Source organism: Rutidosis leptorrhynchoides, chromosome 2 (assembly GCF_046630445.1).
Source record: "Rutidosis leptorrhynchoides isolate AG116_Rl617_1_P2 chromosome 2, CSIRO_AGI_Rlap_v1, whole genome shotgun sequence".
Taxonomy (NCBI): Eukaryota; Viridiplantae; Streptophyta; class Magnoliopsida; order Asterales; family Asteraceae; genus Rutidosis; species Rutidosis leptorrhynchoides.
This window is the reverse complement of record NC_092334.1, coordinates 389,433,038-389,458,848: the sequence shown is the minus strand read 5'-3', so window position 1 is coordinate 389,458,848 and position 25,811 is coordinate 389,433,038.

The following is a 25,811-nucleotide window of genomic DNA, read 5'->3' as shown; positions in this document are numbered from 1 at the left end:
ATATCACTAATAATATAAATTCGTTCGATTACCATATTATGTGTTAATATATACATATATTATTCATATATATATATATATATATATATATATATATATATATATATATATATATATATATATATATATATATATATATATATATATATATATATATATATATATATATATATGAATAATATAGGTTCGTGAATCCGAGGCCAATCCTATTTTTGTTCAATGACGTCATATGTATTTTTACTACAAAATACAGTATGGTAAGTTTCATTACTCCCTTTTTATATATATTTTTGGGCTGAGAATACATGCGCTATTTTATAAATGTTTTACGAAATAGGCACAAGTACTAAAACTAACTCTATGTGGGTTTTAACCAGAAATATACCCTTAGCTTGGTAACATTAAACTACTTGTCTATGTACGGTAGGCGCGAATCCTAAAGATAGATCTATTGGGTGTGACAAACCCCATCCTGACTATGGGATGCTTTAGTACTTCGAAGTTATATTAAACACACCTGGTCTGGTGTACTTCAGAGGGTAAAATATGAACGTTAAGGCTTGTTACCGGGTGCCTACAACTTATAGAATACTTTAATACACTTGCGAGTGTACATATATTTATAAACGAAAATCTTGTGGTCTATTAATATATTGAAATGGTTGTTATGATAAACCTATGAACTCACCAACCTTTTGGTTGACACTTTTAAGCATGTTTATTCTCAGGTATGAAAGAAATCTTCTGCTGTGCATTTGCTCATATTACATGGAGTCGTTTATGGCATATTTAAGTCAGTACCTTGCAATGGAACCAAATGTTGAAGACTTCGTCTAGGAGGATTAGGACGGGTCCTCACAGGTGGTATCAGAGCGGTGGTCTTAGCGAACCAGGTCTTGCATTAGTGTGTTTAACTGATAGTTTTTTAGATGCATTAGTGGGTCTGGACTTTGACCGTGTCTGCATGTCAAAAGTTTTGCTTATCATTTCGTGTCGAAAATTATTTGCTTATCATCCTTAAAGTCTAGACACGTCTTACTGCATTTAATGCATCGATAGTGTATAGACAAAATTCATATCTTAGCGTATCTGTTACTGTATACTTTTCCTGACAGCTTCCGTAGATTCCTCCGTAACTTATGGGATTTTAGTATTATATATGCATATGTAAATTAGGTATTGCGGGGTACTAATCTACATCCTATAATCTATTTCTTGTCAAAAATCCTTCATCTGATCATACGAGATGAATCCCTCAACCAGTTCGAGTCCCTCAGATTTCGATAGCTATTCCGATAGTTATTCCGACCGCTATTCCGACATGGATGTTCACCTAAGCTCCGAAAGCAGCGTCACTAGAATGAATCAACCAATCAGCCATCCCAATTCATCTGATGGGTTTGTAGTCGACTTTACCAATGGAGACGAGAAGAAGGTGATCCTTTCCACCCACCAACCTGCACTCTTGACGATGAACCTGATGCACTTACTGGCGAACCTGTCCGAAAAACCATATTCACCTTCATTTACAGGATATCTCGCAATAATTATATGATATTCCAAATACCGAACCTTATTCATCCACTCGTTCCAACCGACAATCATCCCGGAATAATGGAAGAAGTCAACGAGCTTCGAGCTTGAGTAATCAATTTGGAAAATATAGTGCAAAATTTACCATCTTCAGCAACATCACCGGCACCAACAGTACCATCAGTAACAGCACCAGTACCATCAACAATCCATGCCTCAACATCTCATTCTGTACCTCGAGCACAATCATCAATCTGCGAATCATTCTACATCATTTATCTTCGTCCTTCATGGCGATTATGTAATCTCTAAATTTTTAGAGATTATGTACTCTAGTTCTAGCCGTAAATCTGATGATTTTAAAATCACATTGACTCATTAAATCCATGATTACGTCTGAAAAAAATATATATGTATATATGTTTTCATAAAGATTGTAATTAAATTTTTTTTGTAAAAACTGTTAATGATAAAAATATTTTAACGGGTAGGTAATACCTAAGGAATATTTAGATTTCACATTAATAAGTTACATTGTACATTCTTTCAATTCTGATTCAACAGTCATTTACTATTCTACCTACATCTACAGATATACGAATCCGTTCACCGCATAATAACTATTTTCATCCAATTTCATATTTGGATTTTGATTTATTAGAATTCAACAAGTGGCATAATGAAGAAAACATTGGACAAAATAAAATTTGTTAGAAACAAACAAATTAACTATGAGAAATTTGGTTAAGAATCCACGCTAACTATTTCCAGCTAACTGTTCCTAGCTAACTGATTACATTTATTTATCGCAATCTTAATTCTCGCAATTTTATTTATTGTCATTTAATTTCTGTTATTTACTTTACGCACTTTATTTATCATCATTTAATTTATGTTATTTATTTTACGCACTTTAAATATCGGGACACGTATATAAGGTTTTGACATATCATATCGACGCATCTATATATATTATTTGGAATAACCATAGACACTCTATATGCAGTAATGCTGGAGTTAGCTATACAGGGTTGAGGTTGATTCTACAATAATATATATAGTTTGAGTTATGATCGAGTCTGAGACATGTACACGGGTCACGATACGTATTAATTAATTCGAATATTATATATTAAATTATATATGAATTATTGGACTGTTAACTGTAGACTATCGACTGTGGACTAATGACATGGACAATTAAAATGAATTAAAATATTGATTATAACATATGAAACTAAACAATTCTTCAAGTTTTCCACTTGATTTCATCTTAAACCTCATTTGTATCTCGACAATTACAATCTGCGTTCAAACCTTTCATGATTCTTGAAAACACCTCAATCGAGAGGATGAACCAACCGCATATCATCTATGGAAGAAAAGATTGATGCATATAGTTATGCACCTGAAAACACTCAGAACCTGAGCAAACATTTGAAACGTAGTTGTGCTAATTCCTTTAGCATTATTATTATCGAAAAATAACTTTACAATTCTTGTTCGAGATAGTCAGTTTTGTCACAGCTCCAGCAAGACAACTTCGACTTTTCATTCAAGACAACCTTATTATAACCTTGATATATATGCGTACTCATTTATTGTTACCAGAGAACCTTTTATATTCCACCATATTACCATCCGCGTTTAATCATCTAAAAACACAATTCTCTTGAAACCACCTCGGATTGATAACCGACGATTTAGATATGGCTGCATTAAATGCAGAGGAAACAGTAAAATTGTAAATGGCCTAAATGGTCAAAAGTTTGATGATAAACAATGGAGTGTTAGGAACGCTCGATGGAAAATTTGGTACTGAAAAACGAATTGAGCTAACCATGAAGGAGACCAAGGACAAAGACAAGGACCAAAACCTATATCCAAAGAATCCAGGTAATTTTGGATCCGCCGAAATCTTTAGAGAATATCTTGTTCTGAAGTCATGTTAAAATCTTGCGGAAAATTTTTCTTCATCAACTTTCGAACTTAGAAATTCCAAAATATCGTCATAAATATCTTCGATATTTCTGAAGATATTTTCATAAATATTCTCGTCCGAAATTATATACCTCTTCGTGCTATCTGTATTCCATTATATTGGAAACTTCTGTAAAATCTAAGTATAAATTATGAATGAATTGTGGAGAAGTGTTGGGAAATGAAGCATGGGTTAGTATAATATAATGACGTCCGGCCAACGTGATTATATTACAGTAAGTCATGCTGAGTTTCTAATGAAACGTGATGATGGTTCACAATAGATTATACAATCATCATGTGTCATATTACATAACTCTTTCATTCTACTTAACTCCTGAACATATCAAGAAAATGTATTCTTGATGGTTCTATCTTCCGTGATGTTGATAAATTTAAAAATCAAATCGTGCTATCACGTTCCTTCCTATTTAGAACATCATAATCATTCGAAACTCTATATCTACAAATTCTGGACCATTATTCGCTTGACTTGAAGTCGGGAAGAGAAAACAAAAGCATAGAGCTTCGAAATATAAGGGAGAATATAAAGCCCGATAACAACACATAAATTACAAACCGTGTATATCAATGTTTATCGCAACATAAAGACACGGGAGAATTAGAAACACTATAACCCCAAGGGCGAAGTAGAAGAAAGCAGATTCCTCTGGTGGAAGTTGGAAAAGGAGAATGATTGTGGCGATAGTCAGGATAAAGACAATGATCAGAACTGGATTAAGCATTTTCACAATCTTTTAAATTTGGGAATTGAGTATAAGAATGGTAAAAGTAATAGATCGGAAGAAGTTAAATTATCGTGAAATATCTGATAAAGAAATCAAGACAGATCTCCGCATTTAATTAGAGAGATCCTAATTTCCTGAATTATCGAAGAATCAAATCTTTCATACATTCGAAGATTTTCTTTAAATCCCTTGAATTCCGGAAATCAAACGTGACTACGTCAAAAGTTAATTTTCTATCTCAATCTTTTGTGACAGCTTCACTCGTACTCTTCACATAATCAAATCGTTTTATCTATATTAGTCAATAATGATAAAACCCTATTTATCAACTCATGTTCGTCATGAAAACATTTTTATTGTTAGCCATGACCACCTCACTCAAATTTCGGGACGAAATTTCTTTAACGGGTAGGTACTGTGACGACCCGGAAATTTCTGACCCAAATTTAAGCTAAATCTTCATACGAATTTGACACGATAAGCAAAGTCTGTAATATTGAAGTCTCAAAAACTTTGAACTGTGCTCATGTAATCATTTGACCTTTAACTATTTCCGACGATTCACGAACTATTGTGTGTAAATAAATATAAATGTATATACATACAAATATAAATGTAAGTGTATATACAATAGCTTGAATTAATAAAATACACTTTAATCATTTGAATTAAAATGTAAAATAATAAATAAAGTAATTAAGTTACTACCATATGAATATATATAAATATACATATGATATTAATACATCAAATTCGTTATATCATTATAATTAGCAGTAAAATTATAAATTTAGGTTATTACGAATATTTATAATTATAAATCTCTTTAATAATATTGTTAATATCATTAGAATTTTTATAGTTATAAATATAAGAAAACAACACACTCTATTATTAATATCTTTATTATCATTTTTATGATTAATAGTAATATTAATATTATTATTAATACAAATATTATTATTGTTATTATTATTTATTAATCATTAATATTAGTTAATTATATAAAATGGGAAATTCGTACAAATCTTTTAGAGGTATCGATCAAACTATTCTATATTATAAACCCTGTCTCCAAGTTGATTCAAAGTCATAAGAGGATAACTAGATACCAACAAAAGTGGTTTACAATCACATTCAACTTCTATTATTTTTTTTTTTTAAATTTATGTATCTGGTAAATAAGATGTCAACTACGATATATAATAAATCAAACGACTTTACTTGTGTTTTTTTTTATTTAACAAACTCATTCAATTCAGATATCTTTTCCACTTTTCTCAAATACAAATCACCACCTTCACTTCCTTGTTTTTGATAATCGAACAACCTCACACCCATTTACTTTGGTCAATCACCACCATTTAATCTTCATCAAACCATCACCAACTCTTAATCACAACCATCAAGAAACACTGTGATCGAGCTGCTGTTATGCAATATTTGCTGCTACTATTCGAAAACCTTCACAACCATTAAACTAAAGAATACTGCTGCTGTAATTGCTTGTTTACATTCCTGGTCAATCACTGCTACAGCTGCAGCTGCTACAAGGTGCCTGCTTCCCGTTCAAATCAAAAACCTTTTCCTACAGCTGTAATACATTTCTGTTTTCAATTACAACAATTGCTACTACACCTGCAAACCATCAAACTAGAACACTTTCGATTTTAAAGGTTAAATCATGAACCAACCCATAACATCATCAAAAATTTTCTTCATGAATAGGAGCTGTGTACAGTTTAGTAAAGGGAAAACACAATACTCAAACCTTTCATAAACAAATCAGTCATGGGGTATCTATTCTCCTATATCATCATCACCATCAGGATCTATTTTTAACACTTGCTAAATACACAAATTGATGAGATCCCTAGAACAAACAATTTAAATCAAATTAATAATTTAGTTCGATTCCTGGTAGCTTTTTATGCCTCGTAAGCTATTAACCCTAACTAAATTACACATCTAAATTCCAGAAATTAAAGTCAACAAATAAGGATTTTCAGTCAACCTTTCGATTCAAGAACTATGAGGTGTTCCTGGGACAAAATTATAGTCACGAGTGTTCAATAGGAGATTCGAAACACTTATCAAGAAGAAATCCATACCTGATACGCTTTGAATTTCAGTTTTAATTTTCATGTTCTTCATCACCGTCGCCACTATCGGAGTGATTGATGATATTAATCTGAAATTCCTTCACAAACCTTCTTAGTCACGGATCCAGGAAGCAATTTCATCCGAGCTTATGACTCGATTTAATTTTTTAGATTGTGTTCATAAGATCGATTGAATCGACTGGGGTATAAAAAAAAGAAAAAGAAAGAAGGGTCGAACATACATAGCAGATATCAGAGTACTTGTACCGGGCTTAAGTTAAAGTTCAGTTTTTTTTTTTGGCCCAAACAAGTTATTTCTTAAATGGACTTCCAAAACCATATCTAGGTATAATGTTATTATTATTATTACTATTATTATTATTATTATTATTATTATTATTATTATTATTATTATTATTATTATTATTATTATTATTATTATTATTATTATTATTATTATTATTATTATTATTATTATTATCATTACTATCAATATTATAACTATTATTATCATTAATATTATTTTGTTATTAACATTAATTATTATCAAGTATTATTATTAAGCATTATTAATATTAAGAGTTATTATCAAAACTATCATTTTTATTGTAAAAATAATACAACTTTTTATTTTAATATCATTATTGTTAAAATTATCATTTTTACTAAAGCTATATTTTTATTAAAAATAACATTATTAATAAAACTATCTTTTTATTTATTATTTTGGAATTGACATTATTGATATCATTATTATTAACATTATAAAGAGATTACAACTTTTTAATTACAAACATTAATATTATTTTACCAACTAACAATTAGTACATAACACTAAATTTAAAATATATAACATATAAGTTATTAAAATAACAAGTATATCACTAATAATATAAATTCGTCCGATTACCATATTATGTGTTAATATATATATATATATATATATATATATATATATATATATATATATATATATATATATATATATATATATATATATATATATGAATAATATAGGTTCATGAATCCGAGGTCAACCCTATTTTTGTTCAATGCCGTCATATGTATTTTTACTACAAAATACAGTATGGTGAGTCTCATTACTACCTTTTTATATATATTTTTGGGCTGAGAATGCATGCGCTATTTTATAAATGTTTTACGAAATAGGCACAAGTACTAAAACTAACTCTATGTGGGTGTAAACCAGAAATATACCCTTAGCTTGGTAACATTAAACTACTTGTCTATGTACGGTAGGCGCGAATTCTAAAGATAGATCTATTGGGCCTGACAAACCCCATCCTGACTATGGGATGCTTTAGTACTTCCAAGTTATATTAAACACACCTGGTCTGGTGTACTTCAGAGGGTAAAACATGAACGTTAAGGCTTGTTACCGGGTGCCTACAACTTATAGAATACTTTAATACACTTGCGAGTGTACATATTATAAACGGAAATCTTGTGGTCTATTAATATATTGAAATGGTTGTTATGATAAACCTATGAACTCACCAACCTTTTGGTTGACACTTTTAAGCATGTTTATTCTCAGGTATGAAAGAAATCTTCCGCTGTGCATTTGCTCATATTACATGGAGTCGTTTATGGCATATTTAAGTCAGTACCTCGCAATGGAACCAAATGTTGAAGACTTCGTCCAGGAGGATTAGGACGGGTCCTCACAGAGCAAATGAAACTCACCTAATGTATTTTGTAGTAAAAATACATATGACTATACTGAACAATGGAGGGTTGGCCTCGGATTCACGAACCTATATTATATATATATATATATATATATATATATATATATATATATATATATATATATATATTAACACATATAATGTTAATCAAATAATTACATCTATTAATTATATAATATTTATATATTTAGTGTTGTAGTTTATATAGAATTTGCACTACATTTTGTCTATATAATATAACTTAAATTATATATTATATATATATATGTTTATTTTGTATATATATATAAAAAAACGTTAATATGTTTAATATATATTTATAGGTAATATAAATATACTTTGTGTACAAAATTTTTATTTATTATAATATGATAATAATAATGAAAATGGTAAGTTTAATAAAAAAAATGGTGGTTCTAATAATTAGTAGAATTTTCATAATAATGATATTTTAAATAATTATGTTTGTAAAAATAATATTACTAATAATAATAATAATAATAATATAATAATAATAATAATAATAATAATAATAATAATAATAATTATAATAATTATAATAATAATAACCATAGTAAAAAAAATTAAATAATTGAAAGACTACCTTTATGTAATAAGCCTTAAAAAAAATTAACGCCTTTGCCCGGGCTCGAACCCGCGACCCCTAGTTTAACACACAACACCCTAACCATTGCTTCGCGATTGTTTTACTGATTTATTCTATAACCATAATATATTTAACTCGTCTTTTTATTTCACCTTCTTCTTTAAAAGAAATACACTCGACTGGGATCAAAACCATATCTTAACCATAATCGTTCATCATAATCATTTAATTATCTTCCTAAGCTAAATTATCATCATCCCATCATATAGTGTTCATCACAGAATCATACACCTAACTATACCATCATCATCATCATCGTCAATATCCATTTTAATCACCAAATCATCATAATAATACTACCATCATCGTCTAATATAACCATTATGCAGCATCACATTTATCCTCCCATTGACATCGTTATTAGATTGATGATTTAATGAGAGAACATCCAAAGCAGCAGCCCAACGAAAAGATGATTTGATCTTGGCCCAACAATAGGATAAGGTTTTCGGCTCAATTCTAAAACAGGATCTCGGAAGTCCAACTAGAAGTTGCAAATATACATTTGGGCTTTGTGAATTCGGTTTGATGATGCGACATGGGATATATAATATTTGTTAAGTTTGGCTTTTGGTTTAAATACAAAAAAAGTAAACCGAAACATAGCAAGTGGAAGACTAAAAAAAAATGTATATCGATGATGAGGATTCAATTCGTTCGCACATGATTCAATAACCAACCACTCCAATATCTTTTGACAAGTGGGTTTAATCATCATGGATCAGTGACAGAATTTACAGCAGTTTAGCTGCTTTATTTGAGTAAAAAAAATATCGAACATGATGGTTATGTTCAAAACAAACGAACAGTAGCAGTGGTTTAGCAACATCGATGGGGTTCAATAGTGACGGTTTGTGGTGGTGGTTCACGGCCAAAGTAGATGGAGAAGAGAGAGATTAGTGAGAGAGAGAGAGAGAGAAGAGATATGGAGAATGGTGGTGGCGGTTGTGTGGTAAAGCAACAATTGATTAACAGTGAATGGTGGCTTGGTGGTTTCGGTTAGTAACAGTAACCTGTAATAATGTTAGAGTGACAAGTCCAACGATCAGCAATAATGTTTTTGATGGTGTGGTCCTCGATGGTTGTTAAAGATGATCGGATGGTGGTGATTTTGAGTGGAAGGTTGAAGATGGTTGTCGAACAAGGACCGGATGAAAGAACAACATTTTGCAAAGGAACATCGCCATTATTCCATGCCATAATCATCATGTTGTCATCACAGCGTTCTCGTACAGTATACGAAAGATAATCTTTTTCAAGTTTGATCCTTTCATCATTGTCTCCTGGTCACTGTTTTCAATTTACGTTCCATTGAAGTGAGAAATTTAAGAGATTATTTGATAAAGTAACGAGGAGCCAATCATGATCATGTTTATTTTCATAACCAGATATTGAAATGAATTCCATAAAAAATATATAGTTTATGAGTTCACTAGAAGGGATATATGGAACTTGAAGTTTGATCTCTTGAAACCTTTTAATGAAAGAATGGAATACGTACAATCACTGTTGGGTTTAGTTGAAGTAATTTAGTGGTTGTAGTTGTTTGATGGTTCCCTTATGTCCACTAGCTGGAGTATATAATATATAATATACTAATAATTAATAATAATCGATTTCACATGTGAAAGAAAGCAGGGAACAGCTAAGCAATTGAATTCATCCTACCGACACTTCTTACAGATTTTGTACCGGGCGAAATCAGTGGCGGATAAAAGTGTTCAGAAAAATCTCAAATTTTTATTTTAAGTTCCATTAATTATTTCGGTCATTATAATATAAAATTCAGTCATTAATTCAATAAATAAAAATTACATCAACTGTCCCTCCCATTTATGGGTAAAATATAAAAAGTGTTAAAATTAAATAATTAAATCCTAAATATACTTTTAATAAGCCTATAACTTATATAACTCATTTTCGGATCCCCGTTTATTTTAAAATTACATAAGTTCGAATTTAACCTTTTGAATGATAAACGAGTGTTATTATTGTTTCCTAAATGAATTCAATACCAATTATTTTCGAATCACATAAATATATATTAACTAACAATTTAATTATAAATTCAAATCATTAAATCATATAATACTTTATTTAATATCTCTAATTAATGTTATATATATATATATATATATATATATATATATATATATATATATATATATATATTAATACAAGCAATATTATATATACCTATATATATGTATATATATATGTATATATATATATATATATATATATATTTATTTACACGCAATGTTCGTGAATCGTCGGAAATATCCAAAGGTCAATTTCATACATGAACACAGTTCAAAGTTTTTGAGACTTCAATATTACAGACTTTGCTTATCGTGTCAAAACTATATAAAGATTAAGTTTAAATTTGGTCGAAAATTCCCGGGTTGTCACATCCAGTACCAAAATTTTATTGGTAAATAAAATCACTATTTATATCCTATCCTCGCATAAATTTTTTAAGTTTCCTGTTAATGACATTACAAGTTCTTTGATCAAATTAATTATTGAGATTTCATATTACCGTCTCACTCTTTGATCAAGTTCTTTGTAGCAAGTCTTTAGGTCTAACTACTTGAGCTTTACATTTGAAAATTGGGATCAGTTTATGTTCTCTAGAATTGCATTATACAATTATTTATTTTTCTTTACATCAGTTCCATGACTTTTAAACCAGAGCTATTATTTCACAGCTTAAAGGTGAAGAGATATTATTCACAACTTAAAGGTGAAAAGCTATTATTCACAACTTAGGTGGTGTTCTGTACCAACTTTATCATTTTCGAGTACCCCTTGAATCGATGTTTGCTAATAATATAATGTAACTTGGACACATGCTTTGTATATATACAGATCTATGCTTCTCTTGGTAATGTTCAGTCGACCTTTACAAACCATTTGACCTTTAACAGTATTTTAGGTTTATTTGGTTAAAGTAACTTCCTTTATTTTTTGTGATAATTTCGTTTGGATCTTTATTGTTGGATTTTAGAATTTTGGATTGCGTTGTATTTAAAGTCCTTCGAACTGCATGGTTTTATGCGAGTGTGCTAACGCTGCTATGGTGTGTAGAGGAGATTAAAACATTGCACCTGATAGGCATCTTGGAGCTGCTAAAATTGATAGACTGCAATTTGACCTTATAACTAAGTCAGAAATGCATACGATCTTTGTGTACTGGTCCCATGGTATTTGGGGAGTTATATGTATAATTGAATTTTTTTTTTGGCTGAGGTGAGGTTAGGAAAAGTGAAGAAAAATAAGTTGTTGAACAAATCTCAAAATTTTTAGTTTTTTTTACCTATTTAGCAAATGTGCTTGCTTGCGTGACTTTAAAGATGGATAGGTTTTGACTAGATTAAATTAAGTATACGCTAATAAGGTATTACACAAATTGTTCTACGGAGTATTGTATTATTTTGGTTGCAAGCAAAAATTTAAAATATATGAAAATTGCTTTTTTTGACAGTAGAGTCTTATTAATGGATCAATTTATACCACATATCAACCCATTTAAGTGGTTATAATGTTGGCATTGAAAATACACTTCTAACGCCTATCAACCTATTTAACCCTTTTTTTAATTAAATTTGTTTCATTGGATAGGCTGACCTGTTAGAGATTAAACATATCCCTAAGTCTGCTACTTATAAATAAATGGTTATCGTGGTATAAGCAAGTGATGTGTAGCCTTATATCCATTTAAATTGTTATTCTAATGACTTGCTACTACAGAGGACCTATCCTTGAATCTAAGATATGTTATGTGGCTACAAGCTATGTGAGTACAAGAGTGAAATTTCATATGTCATCAGTTTTGAACATGGAAATCTGGCAAAATAGTTCATGTTTAGTTGTTCTCTAAATTATCCTTATATCCAGATAATTGTGATCGATGTAGTGACTTTCTTTAGGATATATATAGTTTAAATATGCAATGTTAACCCATTAAATGTTTTTACGGGTCCGTAACAATGGATGTTGAAAAGATTTTTTTTTAAAAAACCCGTGTAATCACGGGTCATTAACTAGTATATATATATATATATATATATATATATATATATATATATATATATATATATATATATATATATATATATATATATATATATACATATATACCTATTATATAGAAAAATCCATCTTTCTACTGTAGCAGGTTTATTGGTAGACACGTGTCAACCTTCTTTGATTTTCTTTCGTTTAAGCTTTCGTTTAAGCCTTTTATTTGTCTATTACACTACAGTTTTATATGAAAAAAGACGTTCGTTGTTGCCTGTGCCTTCTTTTACGTGACACTTGGCACACTTTTAATGGCTCATATGGATAGAGGCAGCTAGCGCCTAAGGGTACATTTGATTGCCACGTTTTTACTCTATTTTGACAGCCAGCTACCTGCTGTTGCTGTTGTAGATATGCACAACTCTTGCTTCAAAATAGTTTCACATCATTTTCTCCATCAACCATAGATCGCAACCAAAAATATACCTTAACCTTCCCGTCTTCATCAGTTTGTGACTCCAAAATTCCAGGTATGTTTATTTCTTACTCTTTTGTAATTTTTTCGGCTACAATTTCCTAAAGTTAGAAGATTGATAGTGAGAGAAAAGATAGAACTCTTCTACAGGCGATTCAAGTTCAAGGTAATATTCTAATTAAAAGGATAAAAAAGGATAAAAAAGGTTGGGACATGGATGGTAAGCTTTTATTTGTATGTCCCTTTGTATGTATTATTTAGTGTTTATTTTTTTTTACCGTATTTCATGTGACTAATTTGGAAATAGCATTATGTATATTCACCAGGTAATTTTGTTAGCAATTTATCGGTGTTTTAGTTAAATATCTTCACGTGACTATAAAATTATAGGTATGTTTAATTCTTCAAATTTTATAGTTTTATTCTTTTCATAATAAATAAAGGTTGTTCCTTCTGTCTTCTTATGACGAGCAGATGCTATGGTGTTGGGGTTTTTGGGCACTCCATCTTCAAATAGGTAACTTCAGTTCTTTTGGTTCTGTTAATTTGTACTGTGTATATTGTTATGTTATAGTCAGAGACGAAGACAAGGGGGATTGAGTGGTGCTCAGCCTCCCCCAATGTCAAAATAAAGCCCAAATCTCAATTGTATTTTATGCACAAATAATTATAAGCCTTCTCCAATGAGCAGTCTCAAATGTATTATTATGTCAAAATACTTGTAAATTAAATGACCAATTGTCCAAAACTCATACGGTATAATATACAAGTTGTAGGGATACTTTTTACTAGCCCAATTAACCACAAAGTATCACAATCATATAAGCTAATGAGGTTCCACTCTAAAACTAATTGGTGATAGAGGGAGTAGCCCATTTGAAACGACCCGTCCTAATCCTCCTGGACGAAGTCATCAACATTTGGTCCCATTGCGAGGCGTTGACTTAAATATGCCATGTATGACTCCAAGTAATATCTTTAATATGAGCCAATGCACAGCAGAAGACTTAATTCGTACCTGAGAATAAACATGCTTAAAAGTGTCAACCAAAAGGTTGGTGAGTTCATAGGTTTATAGTAACAACAGTTATCAATAGTTTCAATAGACCACAAGATTTCATAATCATAAACATAATACACTCGCAAGTGTATGTAAAGCATTCTAAGTGGTTGAGCACTTGGTAACCATACTTAACTATTAATCAACGTCGCATATTCCCTTTATTATGAAATCTCACTACACTGTACCAAGAGTAGTCACCGAAATGAAGTACTGTGCAACCGTTGAATACTGGTCGTCCATTCCGGTTGGGGTTGTCAGGCCCGATAGATCAATCAACAGGATTCGCGTTTACAATACCCATGTAAATATTAGTTACCAAGCTACAGGGAAATATGCCAGTGGTACAACTCAACGTAGAATGTATTTTAAGTACTTGTGTCTATTTCATAAACATTTATAAAAGCAGCGCATGTATTCTCAGCCTAAAAATATATATTGCAAAAGCAATTAAAAAGGGAACAAATGAAACTCACCATACTGTATTTTGTAGTAAAAATACATATGACGTCATTTAACAAGTGTAGGGTTGACCCCGGATTCACGAACCTATATCATTTATATATATATTAACACATATAATTGTGATCAAATAAGTTTATATATTATATCTTAAATTATATATCTTATATATTTAATTTGTAAATATTTAATTAGTATTATTAAAAATCCTTAATTTGTTATATTATATGTGTTTACACAACTAGTATCTTATTTAGTAAATTAATATATAAAATTATAAATAAAAAGTTGTATCTTTTTATGATAATAATAATAATAATGGTAATAATATTAATGATTCTATTACTGATAATAATAATAAAAATACTTATATTAATACTAATAATGATAATAATAGTACTATTAATAATAATAAAGATAAAACGATAATTTTAATAAAAATAATACTTTTAATAATAATAATAGTAGTTTTTAATAAAAATGATAAGTTTAATAATAATGATAATGAAGATAATAATTTTGATAATAATACTTAATACTTAATAATAATAATAATAATAATAATAATAATAATAATATTTTTTAATGATAATACTAATAATAACACTAATGATAATAATATTAATCATATTAGTGATAATATTAACCATGTTATTAATTTTGGTAATAATAATAGTTATCATAATAATAACAATAGTTAACAATAATAATATTAATAGTAATAATACTACCTTAAAAAGATAACTATTTTGTCAGAGGCCGGGCTCGAACCCACGACTTCTCGCTCACCCGAAACATCACCAAACCAACTGAGCTAATATGTTTTTCCTGGTTTAACTAGCACTCATATTTATTTAACCGTTTTATCTATATTCTTAAAATGAAACCTATTTATCATTTTTCATTATCTACCATCTTCATCATCTTGAATCATAACTGTATCATTATTGACCTTGCCATGATCATTCATCATCATCATTTTAATCACGTTAATCACTATCATTTTTCACGATCATCATAATACATGTTACTATCATCATCGTGGCCTGGGAAAAAAATAAAGATGCCTTCGTGACAGAAACAGCTGCAGTACTTTGACCCAATCAAATTAAGAGCCCAACCAAACAAATAATCTCAGCCCAACAGTTTAAGAAGTCACGGCCCAACAAAATTCAGATAAACTAATATGGCCCAATAGAAATTAGTGGAGTGCGGCCCAACCATGTTAAATATTTAGATTTAGGATTCGATTTTAAAAGATATAACAGGGACGATGCAAGTTGTAGCAACCATGCGACTATTCCCACATCATTATTTCATCATCATAACCTCATCTTCCATTAACATCAAACATCATTATGAAAATTTATCTTTTGCTGTAGAAATAGAAAAGAAACAGGAAAATGGCAGCTTCAATTTTATTTCTCTTCCGGACAGAAACAGAAACCTTAGAGCAGCAGCAGTACGATTTCAGATGGTTCATGGGTGTTTGAAGGTGATGATGAAGGTGTTGAATCTTAAAAAGGAAACAGGAAACACAAGAAAGTAGCAGGTGATGGATTTTGATCGACCGGAACAAAGAAGAAAGAGAGAAAAAGTGGTGGTTGATGATTTCATTAAAGAATGTGGGGATTCTCGTACAGACAAGATAAGAAGAGAACTCACGATGAAGATGGTTGTTTGGGTTCTGTTGCGATAGAAACAAAAACAGAAATAATTTAGCAGTCTACGGTGGTTGTTTGGCTTGTAAGTGATGATTGTGTTGGTGTAGACAAAACAGAAAAACATGAAGCCGAATGGTGATGGCCGAGGATCTCGATGGTATGATGGTGGTGTCGTGTGGTTGTGATGTAGATGAGATAGAAAATAGAAAACCAAAGTGGTGATAAGTGGTTCACGATGGTCTTGGTTGGTGATTGTTTAAAAATGGTGAGGTGATGATGATATGTTGTTGAGGTTTAACGTGGGTTACATTAAAACAAATAAGTCGAGCAGTAGTTTAAGAGACCGAAGGTGATTCGTTGGGTTACAGTAATGGGTGTTAGTATCACACATGAAACAAGAAGCAGGAGAAGATAGATGGTGTTTTAGAGATGGAGGAAAAGAAGACTTGAAAGATAAATATAGATAGATAGATGCCTGGGGCATGAGTGTATGTATATGTTAATATATATAATCTAATAATAATTAATAATATTAATATATATAATAAAGTAGATTCCTGAAAATGAAAGGAAACGTGATTGAATTCAATCAAGCACAGTATTCTCGATTATAATATAATTAAGGTGAAAAATTAGATACAACATATCTTATTAGTCATCATCCATACACAAATTAAATAATAATATATATTAACTAAACAAAGAGAGAAAAACGTGCAAGTTAGCACATTATATAGCCATCTTAATATTTGATTACCATAACTAGCCACGTATTGTTTAAAATGAACAACACAACACCCACTAACTAGTAAATTAATTAGGTGTAGTGACATACTAGCTTAATGTGATTACAAGTGTCTATATTTTTTTTATCAACCTCATTATTACTCATACAGCTCAAGATTCACATAACTCTAAAAGTGAGTGTGCTTTAAGTTGTTGTAATCTATGCTCTATTATTTGTACATTATTTGCCTTAATAATCCATTAGCATGTACAACACCCATCACATATGGTCATAATATTTGCATATTTACATTTAGAAGACTTGTACTTCTATTCTAGCTTTAAAATAAATACATCACTATGTACGAATTATCTACCTAAATTTGTACATTATTAAGTTAAAATATCCATTACTTTGACACAATTTTTAGGATGTTACAAATCTACTTTCCTTTAAAAAAAATTTCGTCCTCGAAACTTATAACTATAATAAGTTCAAACTTTTTGAGACTCAACCTAACAGACTTTTCTTATCGTCTCGAAATCATACGAAGATTAAGTTTAAATTTGGTCAGAAATTTTCGGGTCATGACTGTACCTACCCGTTAAAGAAATTTCGTCCCGAAATTTGATCGAGGTCGTCATGGCTAATAAAAATATTTTCATGACGAATATGAGTTGATAATTAGAGTTTTATCATAATTGATTAATATAGATAAAACGATTCGATCATGTGAAGCGTACGAGTGAAGCTATTACAAAAGAGTGAAAAGTTTCGTCTTAACTTTTGACGTAATCATGGTGGATTTCCGGAATTCAAGGGATTTAAAAGAAAATCTTGGAAATCTATAGGATTTGATTCTTCGGGATTTATGGAAAATTAGGATTCTCTTTAATTTAATGCGATTATCTGTCTCGATTGCTTTGTCTGGTATCTTATCTATAAATGAACTTCTTTCGTTCCATTATTTTCACCACTCCAATTCTTTCTTTCTCGATCCATACTTTCAAAAGATTGTGAAAATGCTTAATCTAGTTCTGATCCTTGTCCTCATCCTTACTATCGCAACATTCATTCTCCTTTTCCAACTTCCACCAGAGGAATCTACTTTCTTCTACTTCGCCTTTGGGGTTATAGTGTTTTTAATTCTCCCGTGTCTTTATGCTGCGATAAACATTGACATACATGGTTTGTAATTTATGCGTTGTTATCGGGCTTTATATTCTCCCTTATATTTCGAAGCTCTATGCTTTTGTTTTCTCTTTCTGACTTCAAGTCAAGCGAATAATGGTCCAGAATTCGTAGATATAGAATTTTGAATGATTATAATGTTCTAAGCAGGAAGGAACGTGATAGCACGATTTGATTTTCAAATTTATCAAAATTACTGAAGATAGAACTATCAAGAATATATTCTTCTTGATATGTTCGGAGGTTATGTAGAATGAAAGAGTTATGTAACATGACACATGATGATGGTATAATCTACTGTGAACCATCATCACATTTCATTAGAAACTCAGCATGACTTACTGTAATATAATCACGTTGGCTAAGTGTCATTATATTATACTAACCCATGCTTCAATTCCCAATACTTCTCCACAATTCATTCATAATTCATACTTAGATTTTACAGAAGTTTCCAATATAATGAAATACAGAAAACACGAAGAGGTAGATAATTTCGGACAAGAATATTTATGAAAATTTCCTCAGAAATATCGAAGATATTTTATGATGATATTTAGGAATTTCTAAGTTCGAAGGTTTATGAAGAAAAATTTTCTTCAATATTTTAACATGACTTCGGAGCAAGATATTCTCTAAAGATTCCATCGGATCCAGAATTACATGAATTCTTTGAATATAGGGTCTGGTCCCTGTATTTGTCCTTGATCTCCTTCATGGTTAGCTGAATCCGTTTTTCAGTTCCAAATTTTCTATCGACGTTCCTAACACTCCATTTTTCATCATCAAACTCTTGGCCGTTCAGACCATCTGCGATTTTGCTGTTTCCTCTGCATTTAATGCTACCATATATGAATCTTCGGTTATCAACCCGAGGTGGTTTCAGAAGAATTATGTTTTTAGATGATTAAACACTGATGGTAATGTGGTGGAATATAAAAGGTTCTCCGGTAACAATAAATAAGCACGTATATATTCCGAGGTTATAATAAGGTTATTTTGAATGAAAAGTCGAAATCAACTTGCTGGAGCTGTGACAAAATTGGCTAATTTGGAAAGGAATTGCAAAGTTATTTTGGGTAATAATAACGCCAAAGGAGCTAGTACGGATATGTGTTAAACGTTTACTCAGTTTCCGAGAGTTTTTCAGGTGCATAATTATATGCATCAATCTTTTCTTCCGTAAATGAAGTACGGTTGGTTCATCCTCTCGATTAAGGTGTTTTCAAGAATCATGAAAGATTTGAACGCAAATTGTAATCGTCAAGATACGAATGAGGTTTAAGATGAAATCAAGTGGCAAACTTGAAGAGATGTTTAGTTTAATATGTTATAATCAATATTTTAATTCATTTTAATTGTCCAATAATGGCAGTCCCAGAGACGTATTGTATACGTATTGTCTTTGCATCAACCCAAAGACGTATTGTCTTAGAGTTAACTAAGATGTATTGTGTACGTATTGTCTTAGGATTTATCAAAACGTATTGTATACTTATTGTGTTAGGATGTATCAAATATTCGAATTAATAAATACGTATCATGACCCGTGTACAACTTATTGTCTCAGAATTAATCTGACGTATTGTGTACATGTGTCCCGATTTAAAGTGCGTAAAAGTAAATAACAGAAATTAAATGACGATAAATAAAATTGCGAGAATATAAATTGCGATAATTAAATTGCAATAAATTAAATGTAACCAGTTAGCTAGGAACAGTTAGCGTGGATTCTTAACAAAATTCTTTATAATTAATTTGTTTGTTTCTAACAAATTTTATTTTATCCAATGTTTTCTTCATTATGCCACTTGTTAGATTCTGATAGGTCAAAATCCAAATATGAAATTGAATGAAAATGGTTATTCTGCGGTGAACAGTTTCGTATATCGGTGAATGTAAATAGGATAGTGTATGACTGTTGAATCAAATTCGAAGAATGTACAATGTAACTTATTAATGTGAAATTTAAATATTCCTCGGGTATTACCTACCCGTTAAAATATTTTCACCATTAACAGTTTGTACGAGAGATATTTTTAATTACAATCTTTATGAAAACATATCTACATATATATTTTCTTCAGATGTAATCATGGATTTAATGAGTCAATAAGATATTAAACTCATTTGATTTATCGTTAATACTAGACTACATAATCTTTAAAACTTTAGAAATTACATAATTGCCATGTCGAACGAAGACAATCGATGTAGAACGATATGTAGAACGAAGATAAAGTAGATGGAACGATACGTAGAACGATGATTATGCTCGAGGTACAGAATGAGATGTTGAGGCATGTAATGTTGAAACTTGGGTTGTTGGTGGTACTGGTGTCGATGTTGGTGGTGCTGTTGGTGCCGGTGATGTTGCTGAAGTTGGGAGGTTTTGCACCATATTTTCCAAAGCTACTACTCGAGCACGAAGTTCGTTGACTTCTTCTACTAACCCTGGCTGGTTATCAGTGTGAGGTGGAGGTTGGATATCTTCTCTAGTTCCGTTAATGGTAGCCTCAAGACTAAAAATTCTTGCAAAGAGGGTATAAACAGTGTTGCGAACAGGTTCGTCGGTAAATGCTTCAGGTTCTTCGCCGAGGGTGCAGGTTGGTGGGTGGAAAGGATCGCCTTCTTTTTGTCTTCATTGGTTAAGTCGACTACGAACCCATCAGATGAATTGGGGATGGATGATTGGTTGAGTCATTCTGGTGACACTGCTTCTGGGGCTGGAGTGGGACTCCATATCGAAATCAGAGGGACTTGATCTAGTTGTGAGTTCCATTGCGTACGATTGAATAAAGGATTTTTCGATATGAAATGATTTTCAGATATCGGATGATATTCTAATCGTATAGAATACCTAAATATAGTACAGAAGGTCCTGTATATTACGGAGAGAATTAAGGAAACGTATCAGACAAGATTTAATGTGATGAGATATGAATTTGTCTGTACATCATCTATGCAATAATTGCAATAAGACGTGTCGAGACTGATAATGATAAGTAGATATTTTTCGACAAATGGTGGTAAGCAAAAACTTTTAACATGCAGACCAGGTTCAAGTCCAGACTTACTAATATAACCTAACAACTACTAGGTCGAAGTCCAGACTCATTAATGCATCCTAACAACTCCTAGTTAGACACACTAATACAAGACGTGGTTCGCTACGACCACCGCTCTGATACCAACTGAAACGACCCGTCCTAATCCTCCTGGACGAAGTCATCAACATTTGGTCCCATTGCGAGGCGTTGACTTAAATATGCCATGTATGACTCCAAGTAATATCTTTAATATGAGCCAATGCACAGCGGAAGACTTAATTCGTACCTGAGAATAAACATGCTTAAAAGTGTCAACCAAAAGGTTGGTGAGTTCATAGGTTTATAGTAACAACAGTTATCAATAGTTTCAATAGACCACAAGATTTCATAATCATAAACATAATACACTCGCAAGTGTATGTAAAGCATTCTAAGTGGTTGAGCACTTGGTAACCATACTTAACTATTAATCAACGTCACATATTCCCTTTATTATGAAATCTCACTACACTGTACCAAGAGTAGTCACCGAAATGAAGTACTGTGCAACCGTTGAATACTGGTCGTCCAGTTCGGTTGGGGTTGTCAGGCCCGATAGATCTATCAACAGGATTCGCGTTTACAATACCCATGTAAATATTAGTTACCAAGCTACAGGGAAATATGCCAGTGGTACAACTCAACGTAGAATGTATTTTAAGTACTTGTGTCTATTTCGTAAACATTTATAAAAGCAACGCATGTATTCTCAGCCCAAAAATATATATTGCAAAAGCAATTAAAAAGGGAGCAAATGAAACTCACCATACTGTATTTTATAGTAAAAATACATATGACGTCATTTAACAAGTGTAGGGTTGACCCCGGATTCACGAACCTATATCATTTATATATATATTAACACATATAATTGTGATCAAATAAATTCATATATTATATCTTAAATTATATATCTTATATATTTAATTTGTAAATATTTAATTAGTATTATTAAAAATCCTTAATTTGTTATATTATATGTGTTTACACAACTAGTATCTTATTTAGTAAATTAATATATAAAATTATAAATAAAAAGTTGTATCTTTTTATGATAATAATAATAATAATGGTAATAATATTAATGATTCTACTACTGATAATAATAATAAAAATACTTATATTAACACTAATAATGATAATAATAGTACTATTAATAATAATAAAGATAAAACGATAATTTTAATAAAAATGATACTTTTAATAACAATAATAGTAGTTTTTAATAAAAATGATAAGTTTAATAATAATGATAATGAAGATAATAATTTTGATAATAATACTTAATACTTAATAATAATAATAATAATAATAATAATAATTTTTAATGATAATACTAATAATAACACTAATGATAATAATATTAATCATATTAGTGATAATATTAACCATGTTATTAATATTGGTAATAATAATAGTTATCATAATAATAACAATAGTTAACAATAATAATATTAATAGTAATAATACTACCTTAAAAAGATAACTATTTTGTCAGAGGCCAGGCTCGAACCCACGACTTCTCGCTCACCCGAAACATCACCAAACCAACTGAGCTAATATGTTTTTCCTGGTTTAACTAGCACTCATATTTATTTAACCGTTATATCTATATTCTTAAAATGAAACCTATTTATCATTTTTCGTTATCTACCATCTTCATCATCTTGAATCATAACTGTATCATCATTGACCTTGCCATGATCATTCATCATCATCATTTTAATCACGTTAATCACTATCATTTTTCACGATCATCATAATACATGTTACTATCATCATCGTGGCCTGGGAAAAAAAATAAAGATGCCTTCGTGACAGAAACAGCTGCAGTACTTTGACTCAATCAAATTAAGAGCCCAACCAAACAAATAATCTCAGCCCAACAGTTTAAGAAGTCACGGCCCAACAAAATTCAGATAAACTAATATGGCCCAATAGAAATTAGTGGAGTGCGGCCCAACCATGTTAAATATTTGGATTTAGGATTCGATTTTAAAAGATATAACAGGGACGATGCAAGTTGTAGCAACCATGCAACTATTCCCACATCATTATTTCATCATCATAACCTCATCTTCCATTAACATCAAACATCATTATGAAAATTTATCTTTTGCTGTAGAAATAGAAAAGAAACAGGAAAATGGCAGCTTCGATTTTGTTTCTCTTCCGGACAGAAACAGAAACCTTAGAGCAGCAGCAGCAATACGATTTCAGATGGTTCATGGGTGTTTGAAGGTGACGATGAAGGTGTTGAATCTTGAAAAGGAAACAGGAAACACAAGCAAGTAGCAGGTGATGGATTTTGATCGACCGGAACAAAGAAGAAAGAGAGAAAAAGTGGTGGTTTATGATTTCATTAAAGAATGTGGGGATTCTCGTACAGACAAGAAAAGAAGAGAACTCACGATGAAGATGGTTGTTTGGGTTCTGTTGCGATAGAAACAAAAACAGAAATAATTTAGCAGTCTACGGTGGTTGTTTGGCTTGTAAGTGATGATTGTGTTGGTGTAGACAAAACAGAAAAACATGAAGCCGAATGGTGATGGCCGAGGATCTCGATTGTATGATGGTGGTGTCGTGTGGTTGTGATGTAGATGAGATAGAAAATAGAAAACCAAAGTGGTGATAAGTGGTTCACGATGGTCTTGGTTGGTGATTGTTTAAAAATGGTGAGGTGATGATGATATGTTGTTGAGGTTTAACGTGGGTTACATCAAAACAAATAAGTCGAGCAGTAGTTTAAGAGACCGAAGGTGATTCGGTGGGTTACAGTAATGGGTGTTAGTATCACACATGAAACAAGAAGCAGGAGAAGATAGATGGTGTTTTAGAGATGGAGGAAAAGAAGACTTGAAAGATAAATATAGATAGATAGATGCCTGTGACATGAGTGTATGTATATGTTAATATATATAATCTAATAATAATTAATAATATTAATATATATAATAAAGTAGATTCCTGAAAATGAAAGGAAACGTGATTGAATTCAATCAAGCACAGTATTCTCGATTATAATATAATTAAGGTGAAAAATTAGATACAACATATCTTATTAGCCATCATCCATACACAAATTAAATAATAATATATATTAACTAAACAAAGAGAGAAAAACATGCAAGTTAGCACATTATATAGCCATCTTAATATTTGATTACCATAACTAGCCACGTATTGTTTAAAATGAACAACACAACACCCACTAACTAATAAATTAATTAGGTGTAGTGACATACTAGCTTAATGTGATTACAAGTGTCTATATTTTTTTTATCAACCTCATTATTACTCATACAGCTCAAGATTCACATAACTCTAAAAGTGAGTGTGCTTTAAGTTGTTGTAATCTATGCTCTATTATTTGTACATTATTTGCCTTAATAATCCATTAGAATGTACAACACCCATCACATATGGTCATAATATTTGCATATTTACATTTAGAAGACTTGTACTTCTATTCTAGCTTTAAAATAAATACATCACTATGTACGAATTATCTACCTAAATTTGTACATTATTAAGTTAAAATATCCATTACTTTGACACAATTTTTAGGATGTTACAAATCTACTTTCCTTTAAAAAAAATTTCGTCCTCGAAACTTATAACTATAATAAGTTCAAACTTTTTGAGACTCAACCTAACAGACTTTTCTTATCGTCTCGAAATCATACGAAGATTAAGTTTAAATTTAGTCAGAAATTTCCGGGTCATGACACCACTAACTTATATATTGCCCTTGGAATTTATCTCCCTCCTATGTGGGATTGGATTTGCACCTCAACAATCCTCCCCTCAAACCGAAGACCACATCACCAAGCCTCCCCTTCAATGATACTCCCGCCATCTTATATCGCCGGTCTCTTTTTCTTTCACTTTTCTTTCACTACCGGGACACGCCTCTTATACCGCCGATCTCTTTCTTTCACTTTTCTTTCACCATCGGGACACGCCGCACTTCCACGCCTTGGAAGGAAGACTTTCGATATAAGGCACCATGGCTCCATTATCAAGGAATATTTTCGATATAAGGCACCCTGGCTCCATTATCGTTGACAAACTGAGGGATCGAGGATTTATCTTCCACATTATAATTGGGCTCACCATAGCTCTGATACCAATTTGTAGGGATCCTTTTATTGTTGGATGTGTGAAGTAGATTAAACAAAAAGGAAACAAGGTAAAATTAACTTGGATATCAAGTCAAAGCTTGGAGAACAAGTCAAGCTTGGAAGACAAGTTTTACTTAAGGAACAAGGAGTTGATATTTTTGGAATGTTTCTTGTACTTGAAGGCCAAGTTAAACTTGTGCAACAAGGTTTTAGGTTTAATGCTTCCCTATAAATAGACTCATAATCTCATTGT